Consider the following 14,607-nt stretch of genomic DNA (forward strand, 5'->3'; position numbering starts at 1 on the left):
CCTGCAAGGGAGACCTGGAAGAAGCTCTGAGCTCCTGCCTTTGGATTGGTTCACGTTTGGCCGCTGCAACCTCTTGGGGGTGTGACCCAGCCGCTAAAACATCTTTCACTCTGCTCTCTTCTCTGGAAATCTGTCTTGCCTATTAAAAAAAAAAAAGAAAGAAAAAAAAAAAGAAGTCAATTAGCAGCACGTCTGTGAAATCCTGTTGCAAACTGACTTGGTTTCCTTTAGAAAAGAATGCACAGGAACCAAGACAACACAATGTGAGGGTATAGAAAGATGGAGGCTGTGAGTTGGTCAGAGAGAGACACCTCAGAAGAAGCCGAGACTATTATCATCTTGCTCTTAAATCTTTGATCATTAAACCATAAGATTGGTGCCTCGCATCCTCCACCTTTGAACTGACACTAAGGCAGTGGGTTTGTGTGGGTTTGGCCGAGCAGACTTGCAGAGTGACTGGGGATGGCAAAGGTGGGGGTATTCAAGGCCCTAGACGATCATGCCCATGCAGGCAAAACAATCCTGGGGATTTTCTCATGTGTTTGGTCCCAGGAGCTGTGGAGGAGGGGAGGAGAGAGCCCTAGCTTAGCTTGCTGGCATGGTCTGCTGGTGGACTGGGTTTGAAGAACTATGAGTGGGGCTAGATATTGGTGGTGAGACAAGGTCTCAGGCCAGCCGACATTCCAGGAGCTTGGGACACTACTGGGTGGGCAGTGCTCCAGGCCAGCACACCACCCCACTGCTAGACTGGGCTTCAGACGACTAGGCTGTGGAAACCATGCACTCCCAAGTGTAGGGACTGTGGATTGCTTGGGGAAGAGGGTAAGGGGATGTGTGGGAGGCAGGACCACTGAAGGAGTATGTTGCAGGTGAGGAATGAATTCTGAGGGACTTCTACTGACAAAACAGCTGTACTTGCAGGTAAATGTCCAATGGTTCATTCCCCAAGTGGCCACAATGGTTGGAGCTAAGCCAATCTGAAACCTGGAGCCAGGAGCATAAGATTTGTGGTTCAATTTCTATAGCAGGAAATTCTCCCAAGGAAAACAGGAGGAAGACAATATATTCTGGAGCGTGGCCTACCAACTGCATATACCCAGTAATAGTTCTGCTTGCCCACTCTCTTACACAACTGGAGCTGATCAAGCATTACAACCCTAAAAGCCTGCAGTCCCTGAGTGTCACGCAGTGCATTGCATTCAAAATATCTCTACTAGACTCTGTGAACTTTGATTCTAAGCATACTTGCCAAGAGCTAGATATAGTTATTTAAGCTTGTCTAAGATGAAATATAAAATGCTATGGGAACAGATTAAAAGTTTCATGATTTTCTTCTACTAGAACAGTGACTTATACACAAACCCCTGATGTTGAAGAAGGATGAATAGGGGAAATATCTGCTGATTCAGAGCAGGGGCAGATGACAGAAGGCAAAGGAAGTAAATAACCAGGGACAGTGAAAGAGACGTTTGCAGGGGGAAATCTGCAAGAAGAAAGACAGGGCATGCCAAGCAGCATGGAAAGTGCAACCACACAGCAACAAGTGGGTACACAGCTCCTGAAGCCAAGCTGGAAGAGATCCCAGCTTCACGATAACCAAGGGAGCAGCTGACACCCCACTGAGGCATAGAAGCATGGTTTAAAGGTTATAATCATCAAATTTGCAAGTAACACAGTCGTCCCCCCTTCAGAATTTACTCAAATGAAATGCAATCAGCATACAACAGTTTTTCATACGTTCATGTTCACAAAGCTCAACTGACCACAGTTAAAAGACAGAATTAATTCAGATGTCCATCAATGGAAGACCACATTAAAAGAATGTGGTATATTTACATGATTGAATTTTGCTCAGCTAAAAGAATGAACTCCTGTCTTTCGAAACAAAATGATGCAATTGGGAACCACTATGCTTAGTGAAATAAGCCAGTTCGAAAAAGACAAATTCTCTATGATAAGTGGTAACTAATAAAAAGTACAAAAATATAAAAGTGAGGGGCCCAGTACAGTGACTAAATTGGTTAAGAATCTGCCTTGCAAGCAGCAGGATCCCATATAAGTTGTTGGTTTGTGTCCACGCTGCTCCATTTCCCATCCAGCTCCCTGTTTGTGACCCAGGAAGACAGTGGAAGATGGCCCAAGGCCTTAGGACCCTGCACCCTTATGGGAGAGCCAGAGGAATTTCCTGGATCCTGGCTTCAGAATGGCTCAGCTTCAACCACTGATAGAGACTACAGCAGATGGAAGATCTCTCTGTCTCTCCCTCTCTCTCTGTAAATCTACTTTGCCCAACAAAAGCAAATCTTTTTCAAAATGGAGAAGTAAGATGGACATCAGAAATTCCTGCTTACAGCCTTTATCTATACACCTTAAGAACATTAAGTTTTTGTCTTGGTTTTGTTTTCTGTTTTCAAGTTGTTGAGAGTATTAAACCTCTGAGAAGTGAACTCAAAGCATACCATTATAAAAATATAGGAAAGCAATAAGACAGAGCAAGGATGAAGAACACAGCGAGGGAGGACAGAGAACACAAGGAGGGAGGACGGAGAACACAGAGAGGGAGGATGGAGAACACAGGGAGGGAGGATGGAGAACACAGGGAGGATGGAGAACACAGGGAGGATGGAGAGCACAGGGAGGATGGAGAGCACAGGGAGGATGGAGAGCACAGGGAGGATGGAGAGCACAGGGAGGATGGAGAGCACAGGGAGGATGGAGAGCACAGGGAGGATGGAGAGCACAGGGAGGATGGAGAGTACAGGGAGGATGGAGAACACAAGGTGGGAGGATGGGGACCACAGGGAGGGAGGTCATGGAGACAGTATCCTGACACTTCTGTGCTGTGAAATCTGCAGCACTTGTTCTGTTTATATCAATGAAATAATTTTTAAAAACCACAAAATGAGAAAAGCAACTCTTTCAAGAAATGCCTAAAAACAAATGTAGAAATACAAGAAAGAAAAAGACAACATAACTCCTTAAAAGAAACATGCCAATATTAGAATACGAATATTTAGAGGCTGATGAAATGCATGATTATAATTAAAAAAAAAAACAAACTGAAAAGAATCCTGGGGAAAAGCCCAGTCTCTTCAACAAATGCTGTTGGGACAACTGGAGGCAGCTTGCAGAATAAAGAAGCAAGACCCACACTGTCACACTGTACAAAAATCAGCTCTAAATGGATCAAGGACAGAAATCTGCACTCAGAAACCATCAAGCGATTTAAGGAAAATATGGGAAGCACTTTCCGAGAAACAAGAAAATGGAAAGAATTCTTAGAAAGGACACCAAAGATCTGGCATGGCACCTAGAGGCTGAAGTCCTTGTGTTGCATGCACCATATTGGCGCTGGTTCCAATTCCAACAGTCCTGCTTCCCATCCAGCTCCCTGCTTGTGCCTGGGAACACAGTGGAGGACAGCCCAAAGCCTTGAGATCCTACCCGCGTGGAAGTCCCAGAAGAGGCTCCTTGCTCCTGGCTTCAGATTGGTTCACCTCCAAACATTGTGGCCGCTTGAGGAGTGAACCAATGGATGGAAGATCTTTTTCTCTGTCTCTTCTACTCTCTGTATATCTGACTTTACAATAAAATACATACTTTTTTTTTATATATAGAAAAGATGCCAAAAGCACAGGGAGTCAAAGCCAAAATGAACAGATCATACTCTGTCAAACTAAAAAGCTTCTGTACACCAAAGGAAACAAAAAAGTGAAGCAGCAACTAACAAAATGGGAGAAAATTTTTGCACACTACACAATTGATAGGGGACTAATATCCAGGTTTTACAAAGAGCTTCTAAACAAAAAACCTGTTAAAAATGGACAAAGAATGGGCCCAGCACGATAGCATACTAGTTAAAGTCCTGGCCTCGCATGTGCCAGGATCCCATATGGACACGGGTTCTAATCCCGGAAGCCCTGCATCCCATCCAGCTCCCTGCTTGTTGCCTGGGAAAGCAGTGGAGGATGGCCCAAATCCTTGGGACCCTGCACCCACGTGGGACACCGGGAAGAGTTCCTGGCTCCTGGCTTCAGATTGGTTCACCTCCAAACATTGTGGCCACGTGGAGAATGAATCATTGGATGGAAGATTTTCCTCTCTGTCTCTCCTCCTCTGTATACCACCTTTCCAGTAAAAATAAATAAGTCTTTTTTAAAAAAATGGACAAAGGAAATGAACAGACATTTTTCAAAACAATAGATTCAAATGGCTAACAGACATAGGAAGAGATGCTCAGGCTCCCTAACCATGAGTGAGATAACAAATTAAAGCCATGTTGAGGTGCCACCTAGCTCCAGTGAGACAGGCCTACATTCAGAACTCAACTAACACCTGCTGGTGTGGATGTGGGGAAAAAGGTACTCTCCTTCACTACTGGTGAGAGTGTAGGCTAGTACAGCTGCTGTGGAGATCAGTATGGGGAGTGGCATCATTTTAATGAAGAGACTTTTCTATTTTCCTTTTGTCATCCATGCATTAGTTATTCAGTGGCACATTTTTTTTTCCACTCCAAGGTGCTGTAATTTTGTTGTTGTTCTAATTCATATCAGTTGTTGATCTTATTTCATGGTTTCTTATTTAAGGGAATGTAGAGTGATAGAGTAATAGAGACTACCGTATCCAGATGTGGGGATACAATGCAATATGCATCCCTGCTTCCAAATCAAAGATGGACTCCCAATGAAACTGTTGGAAATGTGTAGACAATGCGATGCTGGACTGTCTGACATTGTCTGTACCAGCAATGTCAGGGAACACTTAAATAAGAGACTGATGCAATCAAGACTCTGTGAAGGACTACACTATTGTAGTAACATGAGGAAAATCAGTCGGGAAGTGAGATATTGAGGGGCAGATTCCAGTCTCTATGAAATTGTACTGTAAAATTTCAAAATAAAATTTTAGCAAAAAAATCTTTAAAAAAATGTATGTTGACAATAGGATGTTGGACTATCTGACATTATCCATTAGTACAATGTTAGAATAAACTTAAATAGGAGAATGTTGGACTTAGGACTTTTTGAACAACTACACTAAACCAATATAGGGAAAATCAGTGAGGGGAAGGGATTTGATGAAAGGGGAAAGGAAATCCCAGAGCTTATGGAACTGTATTATTAAATAAATAAATAAATAGTTCTACTAAAAAGTTAAAGGGAGGATATCCTCCTAGGTCAACATCCAAAACCAAACCAAAAAAGACAGAGCTAGAAAGAGGGAGAAAAGGAACTACGCACAAATATGTCTTCTGAACACAGATACAAAGGACAAAGATCCTCAACAAAATAGCTAATAACATCACAGGCCTACACAGTAGCCTAGAGGATAAACTCCTCCTCTTGCACACATCAGGATCCCATATGGGCGCTGGTTCTAATCCTGCAGACCCACTTCCCATCCAACTCCCTGATTGCTGCCTGGGAAACCAGTGGAAGATGGTCCAAATGCTTGAAACACTGCACCCACATGGGGGACTTGGAATAGGCTCCGGGCTCCTGGCTTTGGATCGGCTCAGCTCCAGCCATTGGGGCTGCATGGGGAGTTAATCAATAGACAGAAGATCTTTCTCTCTGTCTCTCCTCCTCTTTATATATCTGAATTTCCAATAAAAATGAAATAAACCTTTAAAAATAAATAATAAATAAAATCCAACATCAAATCAGAAAGGTCATTCATCTGGACCAAGGGATGGTTCAACATAGCAAATTAATCAATGTGATACATAGTATTGACAAATGGAGGAATAAACAGCATGTGATTATCTCATCCGATGCAGACAAAGCATATTACAAAATACAACATCCTTTCATTATTATAACTTCATGTAAACTAGGTATGAGAAGAACACTTCTCCACACAAGACAAAATAGAAAAATCCAAAGCCACAACCATACTGAATGGAAAGATGCTGGTAGCAAATCCAATAAGATCTGGAACCAACCAAGGATGCCTACTTTCACATCACTGCTATTCATGAGTTGTGGAGGTTGTAGATAGAGCCAATTGGCAAGAATAACACTCAAGAATGTTTATGCATTTCCTTGGGATACTGAAAAGAACACAAAAAAGACATGTAGATTGAACTCCACAGAGCAAGCACTTAACAGATGAACCCACAGAGCCATTTGCACACCTAAAAGTTGAATGCTGGAAGGAGGGAGGCCTTCTGCTGGCATAAAATCATGAAGCAAACCGAGTGAGTCTCTAACAGCCAGTAAGCCTGGCAGACACACTGGGATGGGAATGGTTTCCAAAGCAAAAGTCCTAACTCCATCCAACCATTTTTTTTTCTCCAACCGCACCCTTTCCCACCTGAATGTTGCCAAGAAAGTGGTATAAAAACAGGTGTATTCACTAGATTGACACAAATTTAAAAGCCTGTCAAGCAACGATCTCTGATAATAACGGAAAGCCACTGGAATTTTCATTCACAGTCTGTTGGAATATAAAACTGTATGGCTATGTTGTGAAATAGTCTGGCTGTTGTTTGTTAAATAAAACATATTTACAATGTAAGCCACCACTTCTGCTCTATTACCCAAGATGAATAAATAAATATGTCCTCACATAGACTTGTATATACTTCTAGAAAGCTGAGTCACGTTATCCTGGTGTTTGTATGGCGAACTGAATCAAAATGTCAAAATGATTTAAAAATAAATAATTGCATCAGGAAGATTAAAGGCATATAATCTAGTGCTTACAGAAGTGGTTAGAATTCTGGATCCCAGTAGGAATGTCTAGGTTTGACACTCTTCTTTGGCCCCTGACATCAGCTTCCCATTGATGACACCCTGAGAGGAAATAAACAATAACTCATATAATCAAATCTCTCCCACACACATGGGGGACCTGGATTGAGTTCCCAGTTTCCAGGTTTGGCATGGCCCAGACCCAGATATTTTGGGCACTTGGGGTGTGAATCCGTAGATGGGAGTGCTTGCTCTCTCTTGCTTCCTCCTACTATTTTTTCAAGCAATGCAAGATCACAGATCCAGTCTCTATCTGATTCTCAAATTTTCTTTTTAATACTAGACCTCAAAAATCAGACAAGAAGTCAACTTAATGAAAGGTTAATGTTAAACATGCCCAGGCCCATTCAATTCTAAGAGATGAGACATTCACCAGATAAAGAACAGGCTTATTACTATTTTTTTTTTGGAAAATGAAACAGTACAACACCATAATAGCTTCATATACAACATTTGCAATGTAGTAACTATATACCCTTAGAGAGAGCAAGCAATGGTTCAATACCTGGGAGCCTGACAACCATGTGGTAGACCAGCTTGGGTTCTAAGACTCCTGGAGCAGCTCTGAGTGTTCCAAGAACTAAGGCAGTAAATAATAGAAGATCTCTCTCTCTCTCTCTCATTCTCTCTCACTCCTCTCTGCTTACACACCCACAGACATACACACAGACACATACACACATGTCCTAAACACAGCAAAAAAAGGAAATAATTTTTTTTAAATTTACAAAATATATGAAGATCTATGAAACCCACTCAAAAGACAAAAGGGTAGAAGCATGCATTCAGTACAGCAGTTTAGGTGTTAGCTCTGATGGTCACATCCCGTATCAGATTGCTCAATTCAATTTTTGCATTGCTTTCATTGTCAAAGTCCTACTAAATAAGCACTTAGCGAAAAACAGGCAATGTGGTAAGAACTTGTGTACCTGGCACTTACCTGGGAGAGCTGCACTAAGTTCCTGGCTTCCTGACTGCCTGACCCTGTCTTGGCTGCAGGAGGAACTCTGAGGGGGAGAAACAGTGGGTGCAAGATTTCTCGCTCTTGCTCTCTCTGCCTTTCAAAAACATACATTTTTTTTTTCAATTACAGGTTGTAGTATACTGTCAAAAAATAATTTCAAAAATGACGTAACCATGCAAAGAAACATGCTGGTCACACAGATAATATAATTAGCACAAAAAACCTCTTAACCTATTATTGATAACATTGAAGAAATTTTAGGAAAACAGAAAAAGTGAAGAGAAGGATGACAGTAGAAGACACATAAAAACTTCAACTTCAAAACATCAACCAAAAGGTACAGTCCCAGGCTGTGAAAACTGTATCAAATATTTATCAGGTGGAACTTTATAGCATAATAGAAACTAAAAAAAAAATGGATAAGTGAACTTGAAGTTAGGCTTATACCATCCAAAGTAAACCAGAGAAACAAGAAAACATTGAAATAAAGAAACATAGTATGAGGTACTTCTTACTAACCAAGAAGTCTTCGACCTGAGTAGTTGGACTCACATGAGAAGAGGAAGGAACAGTAGTAAAATATTTGAAGAAATCATAAGTTGAGAAAAATCAGTGAAAATAGTTTGACAGACTCAATCGCTGGACTCAAGGCAGAATACATGAACAGAAAATTTCTCCTAGACATCTATCATCACGTCGCTCAACACCAATGACTAAAATCTTAAAAACAGTCAGACAAGGCAAGGCAGGGGAGAGATAAGATAACACACACAAAGCAGCAGGGGCCAATGTGACTATACTGCTCTAAGTTCCACACATTACAAATCAAGTGGTATTTCAAGATAAACCGTGATGTTTAAGATATACATTAAGTTTCCTGAGCAGACATAAAAAGTTTTATTTAAACAAAGAGTAAATAAACCAAAACACTAAAATGTGCATAAAGAGTAACCAAACAAGAGAAAAGGAACAAAGGGGCAAAGAATATATATGTATAAAATAAAGCAACCAGGAAGATGATAAATTAACTAACATACTAGTTAGTTAGCATTCTATTTGAACTAAATGACATGGAGTTTAATTAAATAAGTAAATTAAGCACCAATTAAAAGACAGATTGCCAGGCTAGTAAGCAAGCTAGATGAAACTATATGCTATTCAAGGACATACACAGTAAATATATGGTTACGAATTCTTTGAAATATATTAATATTACAACGAGGAAACCCAGAAACTTTCCACCCAGATCAAGTACACTCTAAGAATTGTCTCAAAGACAAAATAACTGCTGTTGCATTGCTGGTACGTTAATGATGGACTAGGCCCGTTCGCCTAATGCGCCCTCCTATAGCCAAAAAACTCAGGGCGTAACATGATTTCCTTGGGTCACTGTGCAAAAAGAAACACAAAGAAAGGGTATTTCCACCGCCCCCAACACTCAGGGCTAAAGTTATTTTTAAGCACAGAGAAGAGTTAACTAACAAGCATGAAATCAAGAAAGATTTATCTTTAAGTTTTAATGGTAAGGTTGGCCTTAGTCTAGGATTTGAATATACATAGCAAGGCACTGATCAACCTGCAATCAAAACTTATAATAAACAAAGACATAAAACTCCCTAAGAAATGCCAGATGACTGTGAAATGTCTTGCCAAGTATGTATACTGCAACTGGATATTGAGAAATATACAAAATCCATAAATAGGTTGAAAGACACAAACCATATAGTTGTCTTAACTATTGCATTACTTTAATGTACACAATAAAAATATGTTAAACTCTGATTATATTTGTTCCTTTTATTTTATCTATCAAGGTAGAAATACAAGACAACATGTTTAAAATGCCACAGGACACACATACTGGGGCAACAGCCTGGCCCATGCCTACACTTGATATTTTTATTCCAAGTAGGCAAAAGATACAAATATTCATTAATAAATTTGAAGTAGTTTTAAAATGAAAAAATACAAGCATACCATTTTCAAGTCCCATAAGACAATTGTTTTGATGGATGGGGAATTTATTCTCAGAACGTTTATGAAGTCTGAAAGAAAATCTAGCTCTTTTCAGCATGAATATCTCTGTTTTAGTTACGTGTTCTCACAGGTACAGTTACCTCTTCCTGCTGAGGTTCTATAGCTGTTTCTTCTTCTCCTTCTTGAGTGTTTAACCCAAACGTTTCTTCCAAACTAGAAACAAATTGCAAAACAATCAAAACAAATTAAACACTTTTCATAATTTAAAATTGATTCTATTATTCCAGGACTTTGTTCATATTAGACTTGCATGTATTAAGACACTATTTAGACTTGACATAGGAAAAAAACTTCATATTTTTCATCTTATATCTCATCTTACATCTTCATAGGGCAAACAAGACATTCCTGGACCCTGCTCCCCAGAAAAAAATCCTCTTCATGAGTCTACCATTTCTGTGTAGATACCTACCTAAGAAGGCAAGATTCTGCCCAAGAATGGTTCATGGATTAGGTAGGTATTCCTCAATTTATAATTTCTTGTTTTCCTCCTCTAAATGGAGTCATAAAAATAGAAGTATGAACACCAAAAGTAATACATTTTTTTACGTGAAGTTTTGTTGTTTATTGGAAAGGCAGGGAAAGATCCTCATTCCACTAGTTCACTCCCAAGAGGCCATAACAGCCAGAGCTGAACTCATTTGATCCAAAGCCAGAAACCTCCTCTGGGCCTCTGACATAGGTGCAGGTTCTCAATCCCTTAGGCCATCCTGCACTGCCCTCCCAGGATACAAGCAGGAAATGAATAGGGAAATGCAGCAGGCAGCACAAGAACCAGTGCCCATATGGGACCCAAGCATGTGCAAAGCAAGATTCAGCCACTGATCCATTGTGTTAGGCCCTAAAAGTAATGTATTTTAAAGGAATGTTTTTTTAGCATAACCCAAGAAATGTGAACAAACTTGTGGTTTAGATGTTTGATGTTACATTTCACATTCACGCTTTTCCTTGCTCTTGTGTGATAACTGATGTATTTGCAGTTCAATTTTAGGTGACCGTATAAGTAAAACACAAAGAAAGAGCATTTGTTTTTCTCACTGCAAGCTGAAGTTGTATGAAATGGAAAAGCGGCTTTTGTTTTTATTTTTAGAAAGTCAGATTTACAGAGAGGAGACAGAGAGAGAAAAGATTTTTTATCCACTGGATCACTCCTCAAGTGGCCACAATGGCCAGAGCTGAGCCAATCTGAAGCCAGGAGCCAGGAGCCTCCTCCAGGTCTCCCATGTAGGTGCAGGGTCCCAAGGCTTTGGGCCATCCTTGACTGCCTCCCCAAGCCACAATCAGGGAGCCTGAGTGGAAGTGGAGCATCCAGAACACAAACCAGTACCTGTATGCGATCCGGGTACGTGCAAGGCAAGTACTTTATCCACTAGGCCACCATGCCAGGCCCTGAAAGGTTTACCTTTGAAAGCTCTGCTTGCAAGGTTGCCCTTCATGTGGCATCTGAGAAGCTGAATTGCTGAAGGGTTATACTCATCCACTGACAGGAGTAGCTTACCACCCCTGACTGCCTGTACTATGTAGTTTGTGCTCAATACTTGCTGTCCTGTTGGAGTTCTGGAACTTTGGTCAAGCAAGCCAGAGTATGCCATGACCCATCTCTACCAAAATCCTGGGCATGAGTTCCTCATGATTTTCTTTAGTAGACACTCCCCTTGTGTTAACATAATTCATTTCTAGGGAAGTTAAACATTCATCACTCCGAAGGGAGAAGACTGACAAGCCTGGAATTGCCTTCCTCCAGATTTCCCTCCATGTGCCATCAGTTACAAATCTCAAACACGGGTATTTAGTATACGCTGATACCCAACACAGGGACCAGTAATTGTCTCACCATGCCCAGACGTTTGGTGAGCATCTTAATCTTTTCGTCCTTCCCCAGTAGTTCTTGTGTTTCACTCGAGGGAATAGACAACGCGTATCATGAAAGGGATTCTCCTGCTGGTGGAGATCATAAGACCATGGGTTCAGCTTTGTCACACGCAAGTTTTCTATTACGTCGCTCTTTCAGTCTATGTGACAAGGGTGACTTAAGCAGCCCTTTTTGCTATATCAGTTGCGGAACATTTGCCCAGGTAGAACTTGCGGACATTATGTGCTTGGATGGCTTAATTTCCCTGTGGACTTAGCCTCCAAGTTGCACATGAAAAATCGAAGTCCTCCCGGCAAATAAAAATAAGAGAAAAAACAAAATTTGACTAATACAGATATTTTAATCAAATTCATGCACTACACTTGCTTTTATTTTTCTGAGGCAGCGTTCTGAGCAGCTTGTACAGAGTACATCCACCAACCTCTGGAATCCACAATTTAAAATTATAATTAGGTACATCAGAGGTAAAATCCTTAGGTAAAATAAAGAATATAGTTAACAAAGTATTCAATTTACATCAAAAAGTCACTTAATCCCAAATAGCAAAAAACAAAATGCTATTGTTTTTAAGATGATAATGCACATAATTATCACCATCAAATATGTGTGTACAGTGAAATCAGAATGACAAGCTGACTATTACAAATCTACTAAATTCTGAATTCGTAGTTCTAAAACAGGCTACATTTGAGCCAGTTGAATCTGGCTACAATTCCTGCTTCTTTTCTATGTCATTTGCTCTCCATATGGAAAAAAAAAATGTTTTTTTTTAAAGCTAAAGCATGTATGGCATTTCATTACGTGAATGAGGAAACAGATGAAGATGTCTGATTTAAAATGATAGAAGGGTGGGGCACTGTGATGCAGCAGGTCAAGTTCATATAAGGGACACACACTGCTCTTATCTCAGCAGCACCAGCACCTCTGCTTCTGACTGAACTTCCTGCAAATGCATCTTGAGAAGCAGGTAATGATGGCTCAGGTGACTGTGCCCCTAGTGCTGACGTGGGAGATCCAGATGGAGAGTCGGCATTCTAGTTTCTGCCTGGCTCAGCCCTGGCTACTGCAGGAGCCTGCAGAGTGAATCAGTGGTTTTTAGAGTCCTCTCCAGCCTTTCAGGTAGACTAAAAAACAAACAAAACAAAACTTTTCTTAATTGATGGTAAGATGACTAATTAACAATGTCAACTCTGTAGAAGTTACAAAATGGAGAAGGCAAACATTCCTGACAAGTCACAAATTTTGTGTTGAGAAAACCCTCAGCAAAAATGAAATGTGTATGGGACAATTGGGGAAAAGGCAGTGTCAACAGTGCAAGAGTGTACTTTTAATTCTGATTAAAATTCTGCTTATTTGAAAGGCACAGTTGAGGGAGGAGAAAGGGGACAGGGAGGGAGAGAGAAAGAGAATGAATGGTCTATCTGCTTGTTCACACTGCAAATGGTTATACTGAGTAAGGCTGGGTGAGGTTAAAGCCAGGCACTTCAGCTCGGTCTCCCACACGGGTGACCAGCCACTTACACTGTCTGCTGCTTTCTCGGGGAATATTCATAGAGAGCTGGACTGGAAATGGAACAACCAGGACTCACCTGGGCACCCATATAGAATCAGGTGAGATACATAACAGCTTTACCTGCAAGCCACAATGCCAACCCTTCATCCTCATCTTTTCCACATAATCCCAAAAGCACATGCCCTTTACACCACGATTCCTATGGAAAAATGGCTGGGCCTTGGAACACGACAGGGTACATCCAAGGCAACCTCATGTGCAGGCCACACTCAAGTTCTACAGGACTAAAGATTGTGAAAACCATTAAAAGGAACACAAATGTAGACCCAGATGTATAAATTACAAAATCTACACATGGCTTGGGTCCTGGGGTCTACCTACTAGGTGGATTTGGGGTTCGTGAGCCCCAGGGTTGGGGGATCCAGCAGGGCTTGGGTCCTTGGGCCCACCTGCAAGAACTTAGTGAAAAAGGTGGAGCAGTGGACACAAACTCTCCTGATGTAAAAGGAGAATTGGCAGCTCATTTGGTGCCAATGCAGAAGAACTTTGAACCCCAAACAATGACAGCGGTGAACGGAGACTCGAGGCTGACCATGTCAGCAATGAATATTGGCAGGGTGGCAGCATCCTTGGACTGGTGAAATCAATAACATTTCAGAACTATCCAAACCACTTGGGCAGAACCCTCGGAACATGCACACATCTGGACCCTGAGTTGATACAAGGTGGCAGTTCCTCATCCCTGGGTACTGGGCCATTTGGAAAGTTGCATGTGGCTTTCCTCTTTCTCTCCCCTTCCCCTAAAGAAGAAACAGCAAACTTGGAAACAATGAGTTCATTCAATTTTCCCTAAACCTGAATGCTTCTAAATCATATCAACAATATAACAATTATAAAAAATAAAGTAATTATAAAAGTTGACATTAAACATTCATCACCTGAGATTAACAAATCAAACAGTACAGAATGAATTGCACGTGGGCACAGGATAATGTACTGTCCAAACTGAAACACATAAAGACACTAAAACAATGAACGGAATAGGAGGTTTTGTTTATACATCAAGCAATCTAAGTGTATCTGGAGTGTCCAGCAAAGGACAGCAGTGAAGCATTGGAATAAGTAACCAGTTTTTCCAAATTTGCTGAAAAACATATATTCTCAGCTCCTTGGCCTTAAAGAATACACAGAAAACTAATAAATACACATATTAACAGGGGTGATTCAACAACAAAGCAAAATCCATGGCTTGCAGATTTTGACATAAATGGATAAGCCTCTTCGGAGAGTTACAGAAAGGTTTAAGAGGACTACAAGTCAAGGTAATTGCCCCCTTGCCCTCCTAGCCACCCCAGGAGCTGGGCTCTAGCACTATCCACCAGCCAGGTGCATCACCACTGCCACCCTTCACGCCTTAACCTGACAGCAACTCGAGTCCTTTAGTGGGGACACAAAACAGCACAGG

The sequence above is a fragment of the Ochotona curzoniae genome, unplaced genomic scaffold (genome assembly GCF_017591425.1).
Source record: "Ochotona curzoniae isolate NIBS_2020 unplaced genomic scaffold, NIBS_Ocur_1.0 contig_254, whole genome shotgun sequence".
NCBI lineage: Eukaryota > Metazoa > Chordata > Mammalia > Lagomorpha > Ochotonidae > Ochotona > Ochotona curzoniae.